This window comes from Bombus flavifrons, chromosome 4 (assembly GCF_040668555.2).
Source record: "Bombus flavifrons isolate JBK064 chromosome 4, iyBomFlav1_principal, whole genome shotgun sequence".
NCBI classification, from domain to species: domain Eukaryota; kingdom Metazoa; phylum Arthropoda; class Insecta; order Hymenoptera; family Apidae; genus Bombus; species Bombus flavifrons.
This window is the reverse complement of record NC_138445.1, coordinates 12989847-13017498: the sequence shown is the minus strand read 5'-3', so window position 1 is coordinate 13017498 and position 27652 is coordinate 12989847. Positions and strand designations below refer to the sequence as shown.

General features: G+C 32.8%; 1 protein-coding gene across 1 annotated transcript in view; it reads left to right on the top strand.

Annotated features, from left to right (window-relative positions):
* LOC138179097 (MAP/microtubule affinity-regulating kinase 3) overlaps positions 1–27652 on the top strand; it is a 54414-nt gene that overhangs the window by 17879 nt on the left and 8883 nt on the right. The window lies entirely within an intron of this gene.

Here is a 27652-nt window from a genome sequence, read left to right as displayed (position 1 = left end):
CGTCTGCATATAGCGTTCAGTGAGAAGATTAAAAATAAAAAATTATATTATTATGTTGTATCAAAAAAGCATTGCATAAGTTATAAATAAAGGTATAATTAACGAAAGAGACATAGGGGAAACACGAAACATCAGTTTCATTTCACAATTTGAATATAACATTCGCATATATGAATTATGAATTAAATGTTACTGCCTTGTTTCATATTGTATGACATACAAACGTTTCTTACTCAAGTACCTGATAATAAATTCAATTTTCTCTGTACATTTCAAGTTTTCTTTCAAACTTTATCAATACAATCATGATAATCCTGTCTCATTACAGTGATATTAAAATTTCAAACAAATTTCACATAACATAATAATATATCTATAAACTGTTCCTGTAGGTGTTCAAATATTGTTATGAGCTACTATTTATAATTCCATTTTCTAAGATTATCGTATCCTCTCTTAGCAATCACTTTTAAAATTCTCTTTCATCTGCCACTATAAATTGCGTGTTTATTCAATTTCGATCCTTGCCTGTACCGAAACCGCATACATATCCCAAGGTGTGCATATAAAAGCAAATATTCACCGTGGCTTGATATACGACACTCAAAGTATCAACGAAGATGGGATATAGAATCGAACGTCGCAATATCTGCTTTAGCCACCATTGAGAACCATGCACACGAACTTTTATGCTTTCAGATTCTAATATCGGTCACGGATGATTCCGCGGAAAAAGATAAAATTAGAATATGACGTTTGTCCTTCCTAGAGAATTGATACGTTTGAAATATTAGTACTATTTCACGTAAATTTTCACGAAAATCGCACGCTTCCATCGAATTTCCTTTCTCGAATTTCTCTTTTTCGTACGTTATATCGAAATGCAAATGCTTTTTTTTTAAGTTGTCGAAAGGATATTTTATTGTTCAATTTTCATTGAAAATTGTTCGTCAAAAGTTGTCGTTCCAATGAGAGAGAAACAAATCTAACGACACGTAAACAGCAAAAAAAGACTACGCAGTCTTTAAAGCAAACTTAACTCATGCTTTTTATATTTCTCAGGATAGAAAAAAGTAAAAAGGATGATATACGCCAGTGGACAAAAGGATATGTAAAAAAACTTTCGAAAACAAGACGCAAAAATTTCAAAAATCAAATATTTCGAAGAATATTTTTTCATCCAATTAAACTTCCAACATGTGAAATAAAGTCATTCTTTGCTGGAACAGGAAAGAAACAAAAAGGACGACATGTCACTGAACAAAATGGAGTGCGATAGAATTCCAAGAAATGGAGAAAAATATAAATTGTACAAATACAATAAACAAAAATATGTCTCTTCAACCAATTGAACTTGCAGGATTCCAACCCAAATACACACACGAGCACACTACATATTTGTGTTATATTTCTCGTCTCAATAAAAGAGGATCGAAACGATTGAACAAAAGCGTCTGTATAAGATTTCTACCAAACAAAACCTAAGAATTTTTAGGGTCGAGAATAGATAAAAATATTTCTTTAGTAAATTAATACTTAAACTATTGATGATCGTATTATGAGACTTGTAGACTTTTTTTTACTAAAAAAACTAACATCAAACTTACCTTACCAAATATCATTCAAATACAGAGTGGTTGGTAACTGGTGGTACAAGCGGAAAGGGGATGATTCTACGCGAAAAAAGAAGTCGAAAATATAGAATAAAAATTTTTCGTTTGAGGCTTTGTTTTCGAGAAAATCGGCTGTGAATTTTCGCTCGGTACGCGTGCCCTTTATCACGTCTCGTTATAACGGATCTCACTGTAGATCGTTGTCGCGATGGAAAAATTTAAAAAAAAAATAAAAAAAAATTTTTATTCTATATTTTCGACTTCTTTTTTTCGCGTAGAATCACCCCCTTTCCGCTTGTACCACCAGTTACCAACCACCCTATATAACGTTAAAATCTTGATTTGCATATAAGTAGGTTCCTACCCTGCTTATGGTTTACATACGCCTATTCTACTTACGGTTTACGTAGATTCAGTTCGACCAGAGGAATAAAAATAAATTGCCTCTGAGACGAACAAGTTAACTTAACCCAACTAGAAAAACTGACTGAGTCGAATAAAAGCTCATGTCAAAACAATATGCCACCAAAAAAGACACACGGACGTTACGATCACTCGACTCTACCGCATAGAGCCAAACTTCGATCGAATGGAAATAAAACAACGAGAAAATCGACTAACCAAAAAGAAAGAGAGAAAAAAGAATAGTCATCCACATAGAATAACGCACAATGCTTCGTTAAGATACAACGGACAATCGTACGAGCCTGTTACACGCGACATCGCGCTATAACATCTCGACATCTATCCATTGGAGATTGATACCGATGGGATCAAAGTTTCAAGCGTTCTAAGCTTCGAATCACGTTATAAGCGACTTTTTCGTTACTTAGACACATTCGAAACTTAGAAATCTTGAAAGTTTTCGTGAATCTTGAGACTGTGGAACGTCTTAGATGCTTTAAAAATCTGGAAAGTCTTGGAATTCTTGGGGATGTCTTATGAGGATGATTTCTATATTGAGGAAGTATAGAACGTAGATTTTTTTTTTTTCTTTTCTTTTCTTTTCCTTTTCTTATTTCCGTTCCTGTCATGTGTGATATATCACGCCATATGAGCGATCGTGCGTGCGTGCAATTGTGATTCTATATAATCCAGTCGAGTTTTTCTATTCGATTCACTTATTACACGCGATACATTAACATATTCGTCGTATAAAGACAATCTGAATTATTATTTCAACGCTCAGCACGTCTTAGAAGCCTTGATAAGTTTCTCTCAAATTCTTGAGAGTTTCGTTTGTAGCACACGTTACGAGCACGTAAATGGTGGACCACGATGCAGAAACGGGCATCGTTAACCGCGTTAATATCCGTTTCCAGGGGCAGTCGCGCAAGGTCCACCGTTCTACCGTGCTACTTGATGACGAGGGAAGGGTCTATATCTAAATATAACGTTCTGGGAAGGGCTCGTCGGTTTGCGCGGAGCGAACCTGGATAATATCGATTTTTCCCGCCTCTGTACGCCTCTACCAGGCGAGCTTTCGGCTCTCTGCTTATCTACCGTAGATAGCAGTATTTTACCGTAGTGTCTGCTCGAGTTCTGGCGGCGATCCAGCCCTAATAACAACATACGGTAATTATAACCAGACGATTTATTACGGGTTTTCGCGTTTTATGTACGCGAGCCACGATTTGATAAGGTGTCCTCCTCCTTTTGATTTAAGTTTCTCAGCTACGTGCGTGCACGTTGTCCCAAGCAGTTGCGAAAGGGAGAAAGCTATGGAAGTCACAGAAACCTGATATACGTCCTCCACTTCCGGTGATGCTAACAAATGCCTTCCGGGAGAGTAGGCGCTGCGGTGTTATGAAAATATTGCCACTATACCGGTTCTAATCAATTTCTTCCCTTTTTCTTTCGAAAGGTGCTTTCTTATTCAAGGTTTCGGAAAGTTGGAAGTATTTCGTGGATTTCTTGTTGAAAAATTGAAGTTAGGCTAATTTTATTAACTTTATTAATTTTGAGAAATTGTGGAAAGGTAATGGCTCGATCGCTGGGTAAATCTTGTAAATTGAAATGTTTATTTTCTTTTTGATGAGAAAATTGAACTATTAGACTATTATAGAAAATATATGGAAAGGTTGAGTTTAGCTTAAAATGTTATTATACCTTGAAGGATGGAAATATGAAAAAGATCGATAAAATGTCTGCTTGATCGCAAAACTTTTTCTAAAATGTATCTGACGTTTGACTTTTGTATAGCTTCAAAGGTAACTACGACGTTTAAAGTAAAAATGTCTGATAAACTATCTTATTTATCGACCCTGTTTCATCGAGTAATTTCGACTCATTGAATCATTTTTTCTTTTCTTGACACATACTTTTCCACTAAAAATTTTACGCTTTACGATTAACGTATACACTCAGATTATACTTTTCTAAAACTTCATTAAAAAAACAATTCGAAATAAACGAAAAATACACCTTACAATTCGTCTATATTCATTCTTCGTGGTTTAATAAATCCCGCCATTTAATTTGAATTTCGTACGCTTTTGCAAATGCTGCCAACGGGAAATCCGGGAAGCATTTCATCGAACACACGTCGATAAATGAATTTCCATCCTCTAGAATGCTTCTACACCAATCAAACCCAAATTCTCCCTGCGAATATTAATTATAAAAGTATTAATCACGGTCTTAGATCCTTTTTCACCCAACTAAAACTAACAAACTGTTAACGAACATATTTACATTACGTCATTATCAACCACTCTCTTATCTATTCTTAACAATCAGCATTGTAATTAAACGAAAATATACATTAATCGATTTATCCATCATTAATCATTCGGTAAAAAAAGTGAAAAATCCAGCTAAATAATTATTAGCAGTTATATTTATCGACTTGTTATTCAAGCAATTAAATCAATCAATATATAGAATATCAAGTTGACAGGTCATTAATATTAAGGCAGTAGAATTATTTTTCATCTTTACGTAAAGAGTAAATATACCTAACCGATATGAAATTTCGCTGTAACTTCTCTCTGTGCAGACAGGGTATTGAAAAAATAAAGTGCGAATTTTTATGATTTCCTTATCGTGAATTACTATTGATAATATCAAGAAATTAACACAGAATCAAATTCCAATGAAACAACACTTTTTTTTAGGTAGAGCGTAACTTTATACTATGTATACACAGGTTTATTTTGTAATTTGATCTCTGCTTAAAACTTGTTGTATCACCTTTCCCTTCTTAGACCAAACAAAGTTTCTCATACATTCTTCTGAAAAGTAACAGTATTATAATTGCAACTTTCGTTTTTAAATATAATCAGTTTCAATACTATGAGAAAATAATGTTATGATTAAAATATCTATTTACTTAAGGAAGACATTGTTTCATTTGAAATCCTAACACGCTGCAAACTTCAGAAAGGTCAAGAACAACTACTCGTGACAATAAATCATTTTTTGAATAATCGTAAATAATATATATATATATATATATATATATATATATATATATATATATATATATTAATATTCGATAAAAGCAAGAATTTTAAATAAAAATATAATAATTTCTTTCAATGCCCATTTTTGTTCAGCAATTTTTCTTACACGGGCCAATTCCCAAATTTTCGATATTCCCACGATCAATCGTACCGTTAATCGAGATTCTGCCATTCAAACGCACGCTTGCTTCCTTCAATTACAGTATTACAAAATACATCGAATTGTAGTGATCTTAATCCGTAGAAAAAATTATTTCGCGATTAGGATAGCAATAATGTTACCGTATATAATAATATCGCGAAACGACTTTACCGGAAACCTATTGATAGATGGCGACGTCGTACTGCTGCATAGACGCGATACGAAGATAATGAATCCTCGGCGTTTTTCGTTGTTTATCGATGCATCTATCGCACGCATGCACCAATGATACAATGGCGTGCCGTTCTTTAGAAATATCTTGCCCTTGTAAATTTCGCGCTACAAAAGCCACCGTACTTTACATTGACGGCAATAGAGCGGAGCAGCGAAGGGCATGAAAGGTTCTTGCAGAGGACCCGGAGTCATTGAAAATTGTAGCCTGTTGTAGATGAGATCGTTGCTCCCCTTTGTCGCGGCCAACCTTTTTTCGCCCTGGTAATACAGATATTGGCCATTATTTCGCGAGCTATTCATTCTTGCGAGACTAATCGCTGATGCTTCGAGACGAGTCAAGATATTTTCTTGAAGATCGTTTTTCAACCCGTTAAGGATCAACCGCTGAAATAATTCGTCAAAAGTTACGTAAATGCAAATAAATTAACTAATTGCTAAATAACTTACACACGGTTTTGTCAAGACAAAAAGTATGTTACATCAACAGACGCTTTTCAGAAGCTGATTACACGAATAAAAGGTGGAAAAAATATTCGTGATTTCAAGAAAAATAATTTATAACGCTGCTATAAATACGGGGTGGTTGGTAACTGGTGGTACAAGCGGAAAGGGGGTGGTTCTACGCGAAAAAAAATCGAAAATATAGAATAAAAATTTTTTTTTTATTTTCTTTCTTCTTTTTTTTTAATTTTTCCATCGAGACAACGATCTACAGTGAGATCCGTTATAACGTATCGCACGCGTACCGAGCGAAAATTCAAAGTCGATTTTCTCGAAAACAAAACCCCAAACGAAAAATTTTTATTCTATATTTTCGACTTCTTTTTTCGCGTAGAATCACCCCCTTTCCGCTTGTACCACCAGTTACCAACCACCCTGTATGTCAATTTCTTGACATTCTCGAATATTGGCGTCGTATAATTTCATATTTTAGAAGTTCAATGAGAAAAAAAACCTTAATGAGATGCTATAATTTCTTTTCCTTTGTATAGCGATAAAAAATAGATATTATTTGAAAGATTCGTTTCTTATTAAAAACAATATAATAAAAGAATTCTCCTTCTGTCTCTCTATCCTGTTGAAACGCTAATTAGCGTTTCTACGAATGCTTGCGTAGGTGTTTCCAGACACCCGCCGTGTGAAAAGCGTAACAGTAAACAAAATACTGTTTGGAACAACATGCGTAACTTTCGTAACATTCGAAAACTAACGAAAATTACATAATTACCTTATCTGCTCTCTATTTGCGCAAATACTTCATGCTCGACAGAAGAAAACGTGCGAGGGTGCGCGTCATATGACGTACATCAAACTGAGATTTCCTAAAACGAGAGATTCGCGCACACGAATTGAGCCTCCTAGGCAACAACTGTTTTTCTTCGAATTCATCAAAATTATCTATCGATCCTTATAAAAGTAACATACAACTAAATCATTACGCGTTAACGTTAACGTTGCTTTACTAGTGAAATTTTCAGACGGTGTTTCAAATATTATCAAGGACGCGTGATTTCCCTTTTACATTTTTCAGTGTCTCGCGCGTAGATAAAGGAAAATGTCGAATTTTAATTCGACTTATTGCTTGATAAACCTGTCATCACGTTAGAAGGATAATCTGTGCTTTAGGATGGATTTTGCGAAGCTTCGTTAATGGTAAAATATATTATCAACACATTCGATGTAGAACGAAATATTACTTCGAAATCGTTGCAAAAATACTTCGATAAAAGACTTATTCGTACGTGCGACTATTCAAATTCATCGTACGTATTGCCAGGTCTGTAAGTATGAAACCGGAATTTGCCTATAGATGGCCTTAGCTGATAATGTAGTTATCACTAAACTGCGTCATTGATGCCAAAAGTCTTTGTTGACATCTCACAAACATTTTCGACTCAGAACAATACAAGTTTCATACAACAGCATAGTTTGCAATAGCGTTGTACATGTCAAATTTTGTGCCTGGAAAGTACGATTTGCGGACAGCATTGATTTTCTGTTACCATTTGAAGAAAAATGCTGCAGAATCGCATCGAATGCTTGTCGAAGCTTACGGTGAGCATGCTCTAGGTAAATCACAGTGCTTTGAGTGGTTTAAAAAATTCAGAAGTGGCAATTTTGACGTGAGGAACGAAAAACGTGGAAGACCACCGAAAAGAAGGGTGTGATCTATTATGAGCTGTTAAAACCTGGCGAAACCGTTAATACTGAGCGCTACCGACAACAAATGATCGATTTGAATCAAGCTTTGCGTGAAAAACGACCAGAATATCAAAAAAGGCAACACAAAGTAATTTTGCTTCGTGATAATGCACCATCGCATACAGCAAAACCGGTCAAGGAAACGATCGAAGCGTTCAGTTGGGAAATACTTTCGCACGCGGCTTACTCACCAGACTTGGCTCCGTCCGATTACTATTTATTTGCATCGATGGGACACGCACTTTCCGACCAGCACTTCACTTCTTACGAAAATGTACGAAAATGGCTCGATGACTGTTTTGCCTCGAAAGAGCGACAGCTTTTTTGGCGTGTCATCCACCAATTGCCAGACAGTTGGGAAAAATGTATAGCTAGCGATGGGCAATACTTCGAATAAAATATTTTTAATCATTTTCATACAATAAACGTTTATTTTCTATACAAAAATTCCGGTTTCATATTTACATACCTGGTATATTTCACCGATACACCATTATTGATAGTAAATTAATTCAAATGTATTCCTCACGATTATTCCTCCCTAGATATCACGTAATCCTATGAGAATTCTAATCTATATACAGTGTAACAGAACAGCAAAAGTAAAAGTAACATTTCACATTTATACCGAACTAATATCTATCGAAAAAGAAGACAGACACCTTTAGACTTCATATTCGAATATCGGCTGTCCACGAATTTTTAGCACGTTTGAAAAAGTGATTCGACGCAGGTACGTATATTCGCGTACGGTTCCTTTGTACCGATCTAACACAATGTAAATATTGAAATTGCCTTATCGCTGCAGGCGCTTCGATTATAAAAATGTCTAACTTAAACGGTGGCTCGGTTAACAAAGTGAAACGATTCACATGGATAGAAGAAAAATGGTAGTTTCGATTCGACGAGAAATCATCGAACGATTAGCTTTTCAGAGACGTTGCCCTCGAAATGCGAATTGAATAAATCGCCGTCACGCTCTAGGAAACCTTTTCGTACAAAGTACTCGAGGTACAGAAAGGTTTCGTCTCGGTTTCCCTCGTACAATCCCCTTAACGCCGAGTGGATCGAACTCTGGTGCATGCTCGAGGTGCTCGAGATCGCATCTCCTCACGAATGCTCTCACGTGATACCACTATAATGTCATACGTCGTAACGATCGCGGCATAGTAATAGTCCAAGAACAAACCTGTCACGCTACACATCTCTACCGGCACACATACATATATGCACTCCTTCCACCCACGTACATATAGAAAAACGTGTAGTATACACAGAGACGCGTTACGCGACCAATCGATCGAATTAATATTCGCGATTGTTGAAGCATGGAATCGACGTCGATCGGAATCCCTCTTGGTATGCCTGATTAGCTTACTTGCTCTTTATCCACGTTCCAAGTCGAAGGAGATATTATCGACTCGAGGATATCGTTGACTACAAGTTGTTGCATCCACGTGGTTTCGACCAAGATTATTCACTAGCGTTATTATCGAGTCGAGTCGTTCAGAAACCACATTAAATCGAAAAGCAACGAAAGGCGATGATATTTTAAGTACTATTTTTGAAAATCTTGGCACTCGGTATTGTTATTCCTGTCATCTTCTTGTAACAAATGAATGTAGGTAAATACTCATTTTAGTAGACGATTTGATTCCTGAGAATCGAATATTAATCAGCTGCTTACGTAACAAAATTGAAAAATTATTAAAAAAGTGGAATTAACCTGTTTGATCCGTGAGAGGCTCGCTTATTTGCGCATGAATGAAGAGAATGAGGATTATCGTTGGTAGAGTGGATGTTTGTGTAAATGTTCATTTTTATAGGAGATCCACAACGAAGGACAATTTGAATAGAAATGTAGAATTTTGGAATTGTTAGAAATCGGTCATTTTATACGTTACAGTCTAATATTACACTTTTGCAACGAAACAACGAAATACTTCCTCTTTCTTGGTAATTATTTCCTCAAGGCTGGGTGAGCAAGCTGTGTTGTAATCTCCTCGAGCGGATTTTCACAGTACAAGCGTATCAAGTGCGTTTGTAAAAATACACAAGACCCAAAAGTCGAAGAACGTGGCCATGTTTTTTTTATTCCCTTGATATTGTGAAATCTTTTAATATAGGAATTCTACTAACAATGAATTGAATGTTTTATGAAAGTACCTATTGCTTTGTTAAATGCGAGATCGTAGCCATTCCATTATCAGTCTTCGGCTCGTTCCTCTAAATCGTTCCTACGTGTAATATCCTAATTGAGATAGTAGATTTTTTATAGCTGGAGATAAAGTTTTATGACAGATAAATTGAGTTTCTTTGTGGTAGCTGTGATATGGATTACGATGTTTCCTTTCTTCTTTAATAATGGTATGTAGATGGAATAATTATTCGCGGTGGCTTCTTTGAAAATATAGGAACAATACATAAATTATCGAGATTCCATTTTCGTTAAAAGCTTTAATACGATAAAAATTTATATTTTGTTTTATATCACCGAAACGCTTAATTTTTGTTAACAGGAAAGCAGAAATAGGTTCGACAAGTTTAACATTTTGTTGGAAATTTTCTACTATTTACAATTTTTATTACATCATCTTTTTACATAAAAATTTATCTTTTAAGTAGAATAGAATATCAGATCTATGCTTAATATTTCATGCAATCAAAATCATTGAACGTGAAGATATTAAAATCTAGAATTATTTAAGAAAAATGACAGCGCCCATATGATTCAACCTTCTGAACTTTTCAACGTCAATATATATTATTCGCGACCATTATACTACTAATAGGAATGTAACTGACGTACACGTGAACAAATGAGGAGAAAATTCTGTACAATTTCGTAACCTAGATTGCTCAATCTTGAACTTTGACGTCAAGCCTACCTTTGTCACGAGTAATCGTCCACGACTGAAAAAGAGCACGCCAACATACGAGACTAACGTCATGCGAAAAATTAAAATTTAGAGTCACGTAAGAAGCATTTTGTTTATTTCGAATTCTCGTTCTAACTTCTTTGTCAAACGCGTATAGAATTTATTTGCAGTTCAAACACTGAAAACTACATATTATGTATTTCCTATCGTATTGTACGCAGTAGTCTGTGCACAATATTATTCACGAACAAATTGTTTCACTCGTTAACAATTAAAGTACACAGCAAGAAGTGAAGAAATGTGATAATTGAAGTGTAGAAATGTGATACAGAATTTTCAATAGAAATAATTATTATATTATCTATATAAAAAATACTTTACTCCAAATTTAATTCGATTTACTTGAAAATTTAGTTTTATAATTGTTGAAAATTTTCAAATTTAATTTTATAACATTATTAAGAATCAATTGCATAAAAAGTATATTATTTTATCCTGAATATTCGAAACATAATGCTAATAAAAAATTTGAAATATTTTTGTCTCTTTAAAATTTTGTTCTATATTTCTTATAATTTTCGATATAATCTATATTATTTGTTAATGAATTTACAAGTTTGTGATAATAAACACGTATCAAAAGTTAAAGTTAGAGCGTTTCCGATTAGATAGGCAGCGAACTGGAAAACGTGCTTAATGTTCGTAATGAAATTTTCCAACATTCCTGTTCCGGGAAGCACACTTTGCAAATTTGCATACACACGACAATAAGATTTCACCATAATCTCGTTTACGTACTATGGTAACTAACACTAGTTAATAACTCTATACTTGCATCTTCAAACGATATCACGTTCCTTACATTAATCTTCGTGATTTTGTCAACAATAAGGATTATTTTCGCTGAACAAAATTATCATGCTTGAAATGTAGAAAATTTTGGATGTTATTATCGAAACATTCTTTTGAAAATATTATCTTGAAAACAGATGTTATTATTCACATTTTCTTACTCGTTGGCGCAATAAAAAATCAACTAGAAAAAAGAATTGTGTTAAAGCAACGTGCTGAGTAAGTTAACGTAGGATTATGATTAAAGAAGAAATCAATATGGAAATGGCATATTTATTCCAAAAAGTTCTACGAAACAATTTTTACACATGATCGGTACTCGAACAATGAGACACTTGTTTAAAAATATTTTACGAAAAAGGATTCACGCAAGGCTGGTAATTAATAAAGATGCAAAGTAGAAAAATAATCTGGCTATAATAATAACCTTTAAGGGGGCTGAAATAACAAAAAATTGGAATAATTTCTTTTAATATATTCGACAAGGTTCTTAAATGTCAAGACATATAAAAAGTCGTAGGTTGCGAGTTACATAAAACGCCTACACGCCATATCCGAACGCGGACCTTTGGCTCTAATTATTATACGCCAGTAATTTGTACCTTTGTGCGTGCTTATTACGCGTTCGCTATTAAATACACAGAAAGCAAAGAATAATAGAACCGACAGGAAACATAATTAGTACACATCAAGGTGTATTACGTATCTAACGAATACAATTGAAGATCGCACGGCAATAATATCAGTCCATTTTTATTTATTTACCAACTATTATGTCGTTTCGTAGATTATGATGTTTCGAGAAACAACATGAGCCTTGAAACAGGAACTGTTTGGTCTTTCACACCGTTCGTTACTCGTTTTTCTCTTTCATCGTATTGTGCGTCAATGGGATGAATCGTGCTTCAGAATTTTTGCTAATTACGCAAACGAAATGACGCAAGTTCGTAGCACTGAGAACTTGCTACAGCTTGCGATTGGTCCACGATAACGAGGAATGACTTGAAATTCAAAAAACCGATTTGCGATGCGCGTGTCAAGCCATTGATCGATTGAGAAACAAACTGTTTACGTTGCGTCTAAACAAGTTGCGACAACGCAGCACTCCAGGTAGTGTTTATTGCGTCAGTCTTAAATTTCCACAACGATATTGTTGATACAATGACTCGTATCCGAAGATAAATATTTTGCAATATCTACGTATTTGGCTTTTTCCTTTTTTTTTTTTTTTTTTTTTAATGAATTGTAGATAGACGTAGGATTATGTCTTTTTAGGAAAATATATAATAGAAGAATTTGCGAAAAATTAGTTGAATTAGTATTGTGCCACATTTTATAAATGTCATTTTGGCTAAAGTTTTATTACGGGTGCAAGGATTTTTAGGACCTTCGAGAATTTAATCTTTGCGCTGAACGCATGTACGCATACGTATTACTCAGCAATTATTCGTAAGAAAGCAACGAAATTAAATCGATGCCAAAAATCTGTCCTGTGGTAATCTTTTATAAGACGTGAAAATATTCGTGGCCACGAATTATTGCTACTTGTTTTGTTGCGATGTTGCAAACGAATGAAATATTATTTTATAAAATTATGCGCACCTTTTCTTATTTATCGTCACCACCTGCCTACCAAACGTTTCTCAAAATACACGTATACCTACGTATACCGCAATTTCTAAACGTTTTGCCGTTTTTTCAGCGCGGGAAAACTAGTATTTCATTGATCATGAATATTCATTCGAATCCGTGCGATTTTATTTTCCTTTCAAGTGTTCTTTTTTTCTATGTCGCATACGTTTTATTAAATATTGGAAATTTATTTATTTAATTCGATATTTATATCATAGTACACTTTGATAGTTAAAATTTCTTCTTAGCAATTAATCACTGCAAATTAGCCAAATCAACATGCAGATCCTTGATGAAAAATAAGATCAAGAGAAGAACTACTTTTCCATTGACGTGGCTGTATATGTGAAAGCATTATTATCTCATCGAGGAATTTCCACATTTTCTGATAACATGATGGATAGTAGCCAACATTTCTAGACTATCTTTTTTAACATCGTTTGATATACGTATACATATATCTGTCGTGGATGAATGAGAACGCAGATCATTTCCATTTCACCATCCATTCTCGTTCAAACGATGGACCATTAAAAGCCATCATCGCCAGTTTTTATTTTGCTTTATTTATTCAGTTTTTTTCTTTTTTTTTAATCATTTTGTAGTCAATATACCGAATTTTAATAACGAATGGATATTTTATGACTTTCTAACGTCATTATAAACATGTCAACGAAAATACAATATACAGAATGAAGCAATACTGAAAATAAAAAATAAACAGATTTGTAACGTTAATTATAATTCTAATCAACGCAGTAAAAATATATAGCGTTTAAACTATTGTCATTGCAATTTGCTTCTCATGATTATCTTTTCATCGTTTTGACGTGAAACATGTGGATCATATGACGAGTTTGAATAACACTGTAACTAATGATATGTGTAGATATTTTTCAATATTAAAATGATATTAAGAAGAATATAATACTCTGTTGGTAAACATTTTGTCCAGTGTAATACACATTTAAATGTATAAGCGTACGTGATAATCTTTAAATCATTATTATCTCTATGTTGTTCTTTTTTTATTTAACATGAATATTTTTAAATTATGATAAAGCCAAATTGAAATACGCATTTCACCTTGTTGGCCACAGAGAGCTTACTGGCCTTAATCATTTTTCTTTTACCAGGGTCACTCAGGAAGTCGTAAAATATAAATATTTTTTCATTCGTAATTTTCCAAGAATACAGCAGCAGTATTCTCGTTAAATTTATTGCCATATTTATGTCCTACGATACGAAATGAAATATTATTACTCTTGTTCACTTATCACCGTAGACAGGCTTCTTTTCCTTACGATACAATACACTATTGAAACTAAAAATGAATAAATTGCAATAAATATAACATAGAAAATATAGATATAAAATGAAAATCCAACTATCTAATCAAACAACGAAATCGAAATTCCACCGTGTAATAAACAAACAAGGAAATAATTCGATAAAGTTGAAAAATGTTTTACCTCGTGGATTTTTGTCAATTGAAATTGGAAATCTCCCCCTAATTGGAAACATTTCACGTATACTTATAGATATGTGATACAAGATTTTGTATTATTCAAATAAGTTTTTATTCAAGCAATAATTCAAATAAAATTTTTATTTGATTTGTTATTTGTTTTTCTACTTTATCTCAAGAATAGTAGTGTCATTGGGAAATAATTTATGTTAATATTTGTTATCTCATTTAATATACAGATATTCGGTTTTTGGTTTTACCAGGAAAATATGAAAATATTTATGGATATAAAGAAATATAAAGAAATTAATAGAATAATTACAGTTCAATTAATATACTATGTCAATAAAAGACTGATAATTATAGAATTACAAATTTATGTTCTTCATAGATACATGAATATTCCATTAGTTATATTAAACATCACTAATTCATATAAATAAGTGGGTAGCAGTGGTCATGATTTTAAAATGCATATTAGGTATAATAATCTGTACTAAGTGTGTACATACATAATGAAGTACGTACACGTATGTAGCGTAAAGGTACAAAGTGATTGCACGTGTTTCGTGTACACGTGTCTTTTCATTCAGACAGCCGAAACTACGTCTTCTAATTAAAATTGTAATACTCAATCTTTTACGTGCCCGTGTTTTAAAACTAAAATATATTCTAAATATTAAATGGTCCTCTATTAAAATGTCGGAATATAGTAGAAAATGCATATCGTCACCACCAAGCCAGATTTTCATTCTAATTTCTTCCCAGGCCTTGGATTTTATCTGAAAGATCCGTCGAGGCGCGATTGTGACATAAGTTTGGATAAAGTGGCGACCGAAATAAATCGCGAGTTCGCGCGCGTTTCTGACAGGAGAACAGATAGAGAGAAGGATAAACTGTTACACGGTACACGTAGTAGGCGTGAGAACTAAGCGCGTGCGAATATTTGGAATATCGAATTTGAATGAGGATGCTCAAGACCTCACAGTATCCTGGAAATTTCGCAAGAAACTGCACGAACCATCCGAACTCTCTGAAGCATTCGCCTGATCGGACTACGACCGTTTGTACGATTAAAAAATGTTTTTTTTTTTTTACTTTGGTATATTGCGAGAAAAATAGAAAGTAGTATGAATAATTTATTCTAATGGGGGAAATTTATTCGATATGTTCTTTTTTTCTTCTTTATCATAACACTTTGTACAGTGTTGCTACATTTTACATTATTTACTGCTATATTTTACAGTAAGATGATATTATAGTTGAGGTGCTAAAGATAAGAAGAATCTTTTATAAACATTCTTAATCGGAACAGAATTTAACTTCGATTTTTATATGGAAGTTGGCGACTATATTTTAATGCAATTTTAATTGCAACGTTAATAATTTATTATACAACAAAAAATATATTACGAATATGGAATCAATTGTATCATTGTTGATTTCAACGAAAGGTCTTTTTTAACAAAACGCTGGATTCAATGAAACACAACTTACTGGGAACAGCAAACGTGAAAGTAAAATTTATTAAACATTAATGATATATTTAATCATGACGCCACTAAAACAACATCGATAAACTAAAAAATTGTTTCTACATTATTCACACCGATAAAAAGAAGAAAAGCTGTACAAATAAATTTTGCAAAAATTTATAATCTTTTTCTGTTCGAACGTGAAACAAAACTCTTGGTTTCAAAGTTTAAATTTCATTCCACAAATATATTGAAGTTGTTGGTTGATCGTATCATAAAAAAGCAAAAGATTAAAGAATTGTAGGAAATAATAAAGATTAATTCTTACTTTAAAGTATCCGTGTAGTCTTGTTGCAACCGTTTGCATGCACAATGCTATTCGTGTTCAAACTTTGTTCGACATACTGCAAGGATAAATAAATATAAATAATGCAATAAATCGGATATGCTGTTACTTTTCATTTTAAATTTTCATCTTTATTCATTCAGTGGTAATATTCATTTTGTTTATGTTAGGTGCAACATAGATGTAACATGTAGTTGCATGTAGTTTCTCTTTATCAGTCGTCTTACTTTTCCTCCTGGTTTCACAAGTACAAATTTTACAAAGCAATACGATCGTAAAGCGATATAAAAAATGAGATTTTAAAGAATAGACGACTCTACGTATAATAAATGCACGCCGTTTATTTTTTTGAAGAAACGTTATTTTTTCTTTTCATCTCATCGATTTTTGTCATTTTCGCAGATGAACGTACGATAAAAAAAGCAGATATTCCAAAAAAAAGAGACAAGAATTTGTAAAATAGGGGATTTCACTACGGTTTGAATCGTTACGGTTATTTCCAGCTCCTTCTGGCTTTAGAGACTTTCATAAATTAAACTATACTACGCATTCAGCGCCGGAAAAAAAATTGCACAATGCGAGAAACAAAAGATACAAGTTGAACGAACTATTTTTTCAAGTGTGTCCTTCCATTAATTAATCATTATATGCTTCCGTAATAAAAGTTATTACTTCGAGCTTCCTGTTGCTTCTCAAAAATTAATTTTTTAATTATTGTAACTTGTACACGTTAATCAAATGTAATGCGTTATTGAATCTATGACTTCCATGTATCGATTATTCTGGTATAACGTTTAAACGACCAACCATTCCTTGAAACGACTTTACGAATCAATTTCTTCGTGATAAAAAATCAATAATCGTTCTAACTTTCGTCTCCAATTACATTACTATACAGCTATACCAGTCGTGATAATCGACTATTTATTACTAACTCTAAATATTTCAATATGCCGAAATCACAGAATAAAATACTTCCATTTATAGAATAAGTAGCCAATAATTATTAATCCGTTCATTAGATTATTTAGCATAGGCTGTATTATCGATTTAATTAAATTGTACTAAACCATATAAATACAAATACGCAATACTTCGGTATATCCAATTTCTAATAACATGCTCCGTTTCCTAAAACATTTAGATACATTTACGCGCGCAGAACTCGGTTGTGCTCGTTCAATTTACAAACCAGAACCCTATATTCGCCCACAAGAGACAACAAGCCTTAATCGTACAACCACTAACATTATCTCGAACATATGACAAGAAAAAAGTTTGTTTTATACGTGGCTTATATTTTTGTATATATGTAAATACTTTTATAAATAAATAAATAAATGTATATATATATATTGGATTAAATCCAACAAAATCCACGAAAGTTGCCCAAAGACGCAAGGAAAGAAAGAAATCTCCACGCTTAATACACCAATTAACATTCAATAGTAAAACAAATATTTCGATTAAACGCATTAAAACCAACAAAATCACCTAAAGACTCAGAAAAAGAGGGAGAAACCCCTTTATAGATCAAACTCTTAGATTCTATCCTCTATAACACCTAATAGCACACTCTATTTCCTTCGCCATTTACCTATCCCAACAGCGAGAATCAGAATCGACGCGAGTCATGCCAACACACAAAACCAGAGCTCTAAACCTTCGACCATCGAAACATCAATCCCGTATCGTAAAACCACCCCAACAACCTCGCCCATCTTCGACAATATTAAAGACAACGACCTTTCACGCCTCTGACCCAGGATATATCTTTGCCATTTCTTTTTCCATCAAGGTTCAAGCTATGTTTCAGGAATTCGGCATTATTTTCTCTTTGCTCCCACAGGAATCTCTTCTCCGCTGTTATTTCAGGTCGATTCGAGAGTTCTATTTGCAGATGACCGATGAAAGAGAGACGGAGACAGAGAGAAAGACAGAGAGTGGTGTAGCGTTGGCATTTCGTAAATCTCGCAGGTTTAACCGTATCGGGCGACTTCTGGAGGGCTGAGGCGTCGGAGGCGGCGGTAGTTGCTGCGTCTTCTTACGTTGACGCGGTAAAGCGCGCTTCAAAGGAGGGCCGGGGGATCTGGTGGGGCCCGGGATTGACGTCATTCAATGACGTCAAACCAGGACCGTGCCGAAACCGACCAGGAACCACGTCCAACCGAATATCCTGACTACGTGACCTACTACGACTATATTTCAATCGTACCACGTTTTGCAATACGGTTGCTCGGTAGCTGCTTGGATTAAGAAACCAAGTTTACATATTGAATCACGGCGTAATTTAGGGAGAATTTCGAAATATTATATCTCTGTAGAATTTCCAAATTATTAAACAACATACGCATCGTGCGATCGTAACTTCTTGCCGTTTATTGGATATCTTTGTGATTACTTTCGGTAAAAAATTATTTTTCAGTCAATTAAAATACATACTTTTTACAGGTCTATGGAACATTCAGTTACTTGTCATAGTAGAGCGTTTTGCTTTGAAGTATATTTTGCGTTAAAGTATATTTTCATTTCATAAATCCATCGTTGTTTGAATCACCTCGATATTCGTCACCATCTTCGTTGCAATTTTTCAAATTACAATGCTTGAATAGAATAGAAAATATAGAATTTCCCAAAAATCACTTTGATGACCAATAGGAACTTTAGCATTTCTTAATCGTTTAATTATTATGCAAGCACGTTTAATTATTATGAGTCACAATGACTGCAAGAAAAGGAAGCTAATATCTTTTAAGCAACAAAAAAGATACAAAAGAAGTAGATGCGTAAATGAAGATTACTCGGAACTTGTAGTTTTCCCCAATTTTGTATGCATTTATGTAAACGTATTACACGTATCGATAATATTTAAACAGATGCAATAAAAAGCGACAGCTTGCTATTGATAGATTGTTTCTGCATTCCTTATCAATTTTTTACATCTTTGTATTTTAACCTCCGATAAATTTAAATCCTAATATTCGATAATTTCAGGTCTACCAAGAATTTCACACTTTCTATATATTCCTAAAAATTGACATAAATTTACAAGAGTATATTTAAGATTAAAGATCAGAGACAAAAGTCTTTAAAAAACGTTCCAAAAGTTTTTAAATTTTGGACTTCAAACTCAAGACGTCAGAAATCGCCTTGAGTTCCATTATGCAACTTCGGTACAATTGTCAATTCATATATATTATGTACATACGTGCGTACTGTACGATATGCAGACATTGATAAATCAAACAACCGCTCGTTATCGATAAGATCTCACTTGGTCTTCGTGTCATGTCAATTGTCTCAAAAGAAGACAGCAAGTGGAAGACAGAAAAAACCTAAGACTTTTGAAATTTTCAGTGACTTTTAACATCGCTGTTTCATTAGAAGTGTGACACAATTAACAATAAAAAGGATTCTTGTCACATCGCTTATGTCTTGTACAACCATAGTGGAATTAAAATATTAGATTTTTAAGATCCCATGTAATTGGATAAAATTAAACGTTTAGGTACATATATGACTGACTTGGAATCATAATTGTATCAGAATCATAGATCAGTCCATTGTTATTTTTTATAAAATAATATCTTAGTTCTACTGTTCTACTGTTCTACTGTTACATATTATATATTTATATTATTACAAATGTCAATATATATTTTGAAATTATAAAAACACACTATGACGTAAACTGAGCTTAATGAAATTTAATCTTTCAACCGAGTATCATAATCTGTATCGCAACCTACTACACGAACGAAAGCATCGAAAGATTATCTTCGTTTTAATCTATCTACTACTATTAGTGTCACTTTTATCACGAATAAAATTTACAACACTATTATCTGTCTAACATAAAACTATTGTAAAAGATCCCAAGATATTCAGAATATTCTTCACTTCCATCGATCGAAAGGATTTGTGTCTACGTGTCCTGACTGAGGCAATCGTCAACTATGACGGGCAAACCAAGTAGAAATCGTGAATCGGTTCATCGATGCTATTGCGTGGCTGTTCCTGTGAAATCTCTAACCATTCGACGTTTATTATGACACAAATGGTTAAAGTGCGAAGATTGTTTGCACAAGAATAGAAAGTGAGATTGTAACAAGACATCGAAGGCAAGAAGCTGTAAAAAAAGATGGAAAGTTGAGCAGTTAAGGCTGAAGGGAAAGCGGAACGTCTTGTACGGGCGACATGTGTTACACTGATAGATGCGCATTAGAAGTGATAAACATTAATTTATTTATAGTTACTATAGCTACTAGAAATCAGTATGTTCTTGCTTTAGATTTTTGAAACATTGAAAATTATGGTTTTTAACTAATTCATCGAAAATTAACAAAACTCTATTAGAACAATAAGCTAACGAATCTATCCTCCTTAATTAAAACTTTCAATCTACTACTACACTTTATATTTATATATAAATTTATTGTATACTTTTCTTTGTGTCATTCTTGTCTATTTTTATTTTCATTTAATCTGTAATATTTACCTCTGTGGTAAATATTCCAAATATTTAAATGCATACGAAAACAGGTCATTATTTGATCATCGTATTAGATTAGAACATATTGATATCTCAGTGGCAATTTTCCATTCCACAATGCCTTACCAATCCTTTCGCCATACAACTTTATCAGTCGCCACCCACTGTCCAAATAAGATTTATCTTGTCGTTTTATTTTTTTTCTTTTTTTTTTTAAATCCAGAATTCAAACAACGAATTAAATTTTATTCGTGGAATAACTATTAATTTTATTATTGTATTAAAAATACAAAAAAGACGTTAATCATATGAATCTTTATATGCACTGATGCAATCATGTGATAAGTCAAAATAGTAAATAGACTGCGGATAATCATGCATTTGTGGAAAATTTATATATGCAATATTATATAAAATATTCAAACTACAAAAAACAAATCTCTGTTTACATTTCATCTCTTCAGCATGTTTGTAAAGATGAATTTACATAAATATCCGTAGCCAAAAGAAAAAGCGATCTGCAGACGTTCGTCATTCAACTCCGTTGTAATCCACAATGTTCTTCGATCTGGAATCGTTCACATCTCACGAACGTGCGTACGATCTTCGCCTTGTTCGACGAAATAAACGAACTGATGAGAAAAAGCAAAACTACAGGATTACTTATTTTAAGAAATCATTTATGAACCGTTATTTTAAGCTCACGACGTGCAAACCTTTGGAGGCACGCAGACTGACCCCAGGTCCGGGTTGTTTTCCTACTTTTATTAATTGACACACAAAATTTTTTTTATTACCGTTATGTAATTAAGAAAATTATTAGAGATTATTGTACAATAATTCGATTACTAATTACACATTACTAATACAAATTAAATTTATAGGATATATATATATATTTATATTTGTTATTATTACTTGTACGCATACATCTAAAGAAATGAAACCTAAATAGAGACTCGTTTAGGATTGTTCACTTGCAGTATTTATTTTTTCATTTTCACGATACATGCTAGAAAATTTATATGAGCATCCATTTCTTATGTTTTCCTAGTGGAAACCGCGGCAACTAATGGATTAAAATTATCAACGAAGGAAATAAATGTCCTGGAAGCCAAAGCGCGTTCCAACCATAAGTTTCTTCCCAACGCAACATTACGCTGTTTCGCGTGAGTGTCAGTTTAAGACCAATCTTCGCAATCCTATTATCCTGATCCTATTACTAGATTTTCTAATAATGCTAACAGCTTATGTGGTAGCTTAACGTTTCCTACGGTTCAATATAATATCGTTCTACCGATTATCTCGATATTTAAACGTAAAAAGATATATTATTCCAAATAAAAATAATTAAAAATGCAGAACGACGCGGATAAAACGTTTATCAGCTACATTGTTCTCTTCTATGGTATTTTTGTATCGTACAAAATTGTGGCTCGCATGTCTGAATATCGCAGGAAAATAAAAAAGAACATAGATCGTGAAATAGATTCTGCTATATTAAGAGAAAGCTTTTTACTGAATATCCAATGTGCGTAAGTACTTATATATAGATATGTATACCATATGGAGTTCGCGCGCAATATGATGAATGAGATAATTTACATACTCAATTCTTCAGTTGTCGTTCATTTTTAATTTCCTTAAATTAAAATTAATACAGCCAATAAATTAATTAAACTGTTTGTTTCGATTTTATCTTTTTTCTTTTTTTCAATTTGCTTTATACCTACGTTGAAAAATTGTATTCTTCAGTTCTTAACTATGAGCATAGCGATTCTTATTAATATATATATACATTTATTTTCACGTATACTTATATTATACTTACATTGTTTCACGTACTATTCGTGCTATCACGATTACTTGCTCAATTTACCATTATTAAATATTCATTATATTCGAGTTCTAAATCAAATCAAACTAGCATGGTACTGAAAGAAACGGGCAATGAGTCATAGCTTTCACGTGACGAACAAAATACACCGTTAATAATTATCGTTCTTTCGAAAACGGGTTAACTAGAAACTTCGATAAGTTTGAATCATACCGTGAAACACGACTGACGCACGACGACTTCGCTGTCAATATAAAAAAAGAGTTAAAGAAAAATGATGGTATCCGAAGAAAAGAAAAAATAAGAAAGGCAATAGAATGAGAAAAAAATGGGAAAAGGAACAAAAATACTTCAGAGAGAAAGAGGAACATAAAGATAATATAAATATCTAAAAAAGAAAGAAAAAACAGAAAAAAACAACAAAAGCGAAAAAATAGAAAAGGCAATGTGTAGCCTACAAGAGAAAAAGGTGGATCAGAGGAGAGGGCAAGAGAAACTTAAAAATAAGTAGAGGAAAGTGTACAAAAGAACGAAACAATTTCTGCTGTTAGATAGTACTATATAATATCAATTCCCGTTGTATAAAAGATGACTAAAAAAATGTTAATCAAAAATTACACTTTAACTATGCTTCGACAAGATACCAAAATAAATTAATCTTTCCCAGATATTATAAGACTCAATTTATGATTTACAGAAAAAAGAAAAGAAATTTGTAAAAATACAGAAGACCCTAAAGAGGAAGAAATAAGTTAGCAAAAACAGAGACATCCTATAAAAGACCCCAATGGAAGAGAACAAAAAAATTAACAATGTACAAAGAAATAAGAAGAAAACGTGAAACATTCCAGAAGAAAGAAAAAGAAATGGAAGAAGTAAAAAAATAAACAGAAAGAGAGGTGTCTCGGCGGAAAGAAAAAAATAGAAAGATATGCAACAAAAACACGTAAGAAAAGAAATGAAAGAAAAGGGCGACAGATGCGTAAGAAAGGGTGAAAAGAACGGAAGTTTCCACGAGGTGATTCGTGCGAAATGAAAATACCTGGGCATCGGAGTTCCTTCCGCGATCGTCATAAGCTTTCGACGAATGCATCGTGGCGTTCGGTTGTTTTAATTATGACGCACTTGGAACATATTACACCAGCTTGTCCGTGGCATGATGCCGAAAATACGTCGATGAAAGACACGCGATGACGCTCGAAAGCCAGGTCGGCCTGAACGGGATTACGTCTCGTGTAACCCGAATAAATCGCGCGGACGTTCGCGTTGTACGATTCGTGAATTGCTTTACGGTGATTCAAGTCGTTAATTGCAAACGTGTTGATCGTAGGTAAAAAGAAAAGGGAGAAAAAATAGGGAAAAGAGAAAGGAAGCACGTTACGTACTTTATAAACTTTGTAATATGTTATCAATATATATAAATATACAGCGATGTGATCGCGTTCGAATAAATGAAATTTCTACGACGAAAAAGCAATATCGTCGAACTGTACGTGAATATGATTCGTTCTTCGTTTTTTTATTTTTAGGAATTTTCGTTCTATTTTATCTTTACTGTCGTTCATAAAAATACGAATTTTGAAAAAATACGTTTACATGAATATGCACGATTTAATTATAAAGTTCTATTAAATATGTAAATAATATTCGTACCGATTGAATTCGTACATAATTTAAAAGATAGTTTACTTCGAGAATAATTGTCTCTTCTAAGAAAACCATCGGTACTTCGACTTCTTCTCGAGTTAGACGATCACCTCTCGAGACCGTGAAACGGAATGGAATTTATTCAGATTTATTTTTACCAGTAGAAGAAAATAGATAACACGAATATCTATCCTTGACTAGAACGATTACATAGATTAAAAAAGAACGAAACGAACGACGTCTCTATTGAATAAAAACACGTTCATCAATGACACCGTGAATCGTTGTTCGTCATTTCCGTCCTATTATCTGCCATTATCTATCGTTATCCGTCATTCGAGCAAGATTTTTTCTGCGACCACGATCGTAGGCGTAACCAGCTGAAATTATGTACAACCGATGCGTTTAAATTATTACAAACGTTTCGTAAATGCACATGGAACGTTCCGATATGAACGAACACCGCCGCGTATATAACTTTACATCTATGTACAACGTTACTATGTCCTAATGCGGGAAGTTCATCGTGTAACCTTTGCCTAACATGCAATAAATACGTTATATCGTTCATTTATGAATATTTCATTTTCCAAGCGTGGAACTACCAATTACCAAGTACATGTAGGTGGAAAGGGAATGGTCATAGATATTGGCAGCATTGGTGAAAAATATGGATAAATTTAAAAAAAAAAATACACCAATCGCATACGAGTAAGATAAGCAAACGATCGTGTATAACGGTATACATAAAGTTATTGGCGAATGTGTTCGCTTGGTCTATGTATGCACGTAAAAAGGTGTTTGCTGGTTTAAATATTCAAGATGAAATGATAAGTTAAAATAATTGTACAAATCTTTATTGCTACTAGATTGTATGCTTTTATGTAAATTTATGTTTCTGTGAACATATATAAGGAAATAAAATCTGAACAGGAATTTGTTTTGACCTTTAAATACCGTAACGAATATTTTATTTTCGATTTTTGATATACTCTTACGCGTATAAATCTTCAATCTTCGATGTTGCTTTATGATTAAAAGCGATATTTTGATACGATATAGTTAAGAATGTAAAGAACTTGTTAGGCTTAATGATAAGAGAATGTAAGTTTTTGAAAAGTAACTGTTAGATCGATGAAACTTTGTAAAAAAAAGTCGGAGATATAATTATTAAGAAGCAATATTTGAATATTATGACAGATTGATTTTGATGATAAATATAAATATTTAAAACTTCTTTCACTATATCTAATATCTTTCTATTTTTAGCTATTTTGTTTTAAAATATTCCTTGCTAGTCATAAGCTGATGTTAAAATCGAGAAATTAATAAAAATGTATTTATCATGTTTACATTTCATTCGTCAAGCCTTAAGGATAAATAGAAAGAACTAGTAAAATTTAATCTGTGGGTTTCAGATTAACATATTCACGTAATTTGAATTTATGACGTACCTATTCAAGGTTAAAAATAGTTCACTGTTAGATATTGCGACTTGACATTGTATCTCAACATAAATCTAGTATTGATGAATAACATCGTTATATATATATATATAGTAAGAAATTATTCATTTATATCACAAATAAATGCGCAAAAAGTTATTTACAACTACTTTTTATATCTTTATCTTCTGCGATATAGACATAGATGACTTTTTTATGCATATATGTCTAGAATCGAGCTAATTCTGTGAATAATTTTTCCGATAAAACGTTTAAACACATATATTTACATATTAATCATTATATCATTATTAATAAATACATACGTATACTTTTGTAATAAAAGTGTTTAAGCACAAGATGAACAACATTTTTCATTTACAGATCTTGGCTTTGATATTCAAAAAACTATGACTTTCCGTGTCGCCAACTCAAGCACGTGATTTTAATTAGTAAATACAACAATCTTTTTTATTATTATTTGAAACTTAAACTTTAATATAATTTAATTTACGATATTATTAAATTTATATTATTAATATTATGGTATTATAGTAAAATTAATTTTCTCAAATCTATTATTGTACTCTCAAAAAATGTCTTATTTCTTATTTTTTTAGCACTTTTACTTATTAAAAGAAACCTTTCGGATATAAATGATCCACGTTTATGATTCGACGCTATCAGAAATACGTTTACGGAATAAAAATTCAACATGTATAGATAGGATTATGGTAAACATGACGCTCATGAAATAATGAAGGTCGAAATAATGTTTCGTAAGAAAAATATCAATTAATCAGTAACGTAATATCTAATCAACGGGATTGGCGGCATAATTCTTGTTATTCTTTGATATTTCACAAATTTTGATAACGAACGGGAAAAGAGCAATCACCCTGTGTGTCCCTTGACCTACCGTAACAAACGATACGCGTGCCGACCGAAAGTACACAATTGCGTTCGTTTACTTTTTTCCGTTTCACTCTTTCTGACGCGCAAAAAAGTCTCTAATCTCGACATAATTTACGAAATACGTAGCTCGCCGCCTGTTTTTAAAAATGCTTACGATAGGAAACTCAGGTTTGACGTCAATTCGTTAAAAAAAGTTACCAGTATTTACTGGTATTAATTATCTGCGATCGTCGATGACGACTGATCGTAAAATTGCTGACGACTATCGGGAAATAAGTAACCTGTACAGATAAGGTAAAATTGGAAATATGTAGTAAAGCAATTTAAATCGTAAATACCAAACGATGAACTATATACATATATTGTATGGCGACGAACGTGAAATTGGATCACGTTAACGAAATAGGTACAGCGAGTCGTGAAAGTATCTAAATATTTGCCATAGAAATCTTTTATGTGTATGTTGGACTTATTATGTAAAACGTTTGGAAATTTCATTAACAATGTGAGGAGAATCAACTATCATTGGTAAAGTCCATAATAAATCTAAAAATGTATAGAGAAGTTAGTTACAAAATTCAGATTTGTTAATAAAGAGCGTACATATAACCGTAATGGTATAGTTTCTTTCATCGTCAGTTTTATTTCTATCTTAATGTATTTATTTCTTTTATACCAGACTTTATATTCTTTTTTGAAAGATACAAAAATAGTATCTAGCGGCGGCATAAAACAATGAATTTATATGAGAGATTTGTAAATTCGTAAGGTATAATATATTACATACATTTAAATAACTTCTTGTCTTCTACTTTTAAAAAATTATTTCCCAAAGTCAAGACTACAACACGTTTTGTTAGTAATGTTACTAATAAAATTAATTATCTATTTTTATGATAAATGTTCAAATATTCAAATGTTCCGTATAACATACATGATAAGTTCATAAGAAATTTCTACAAGAACATATCCAAATACATTAACGATGTATCTTTGAAATACGCTTGAT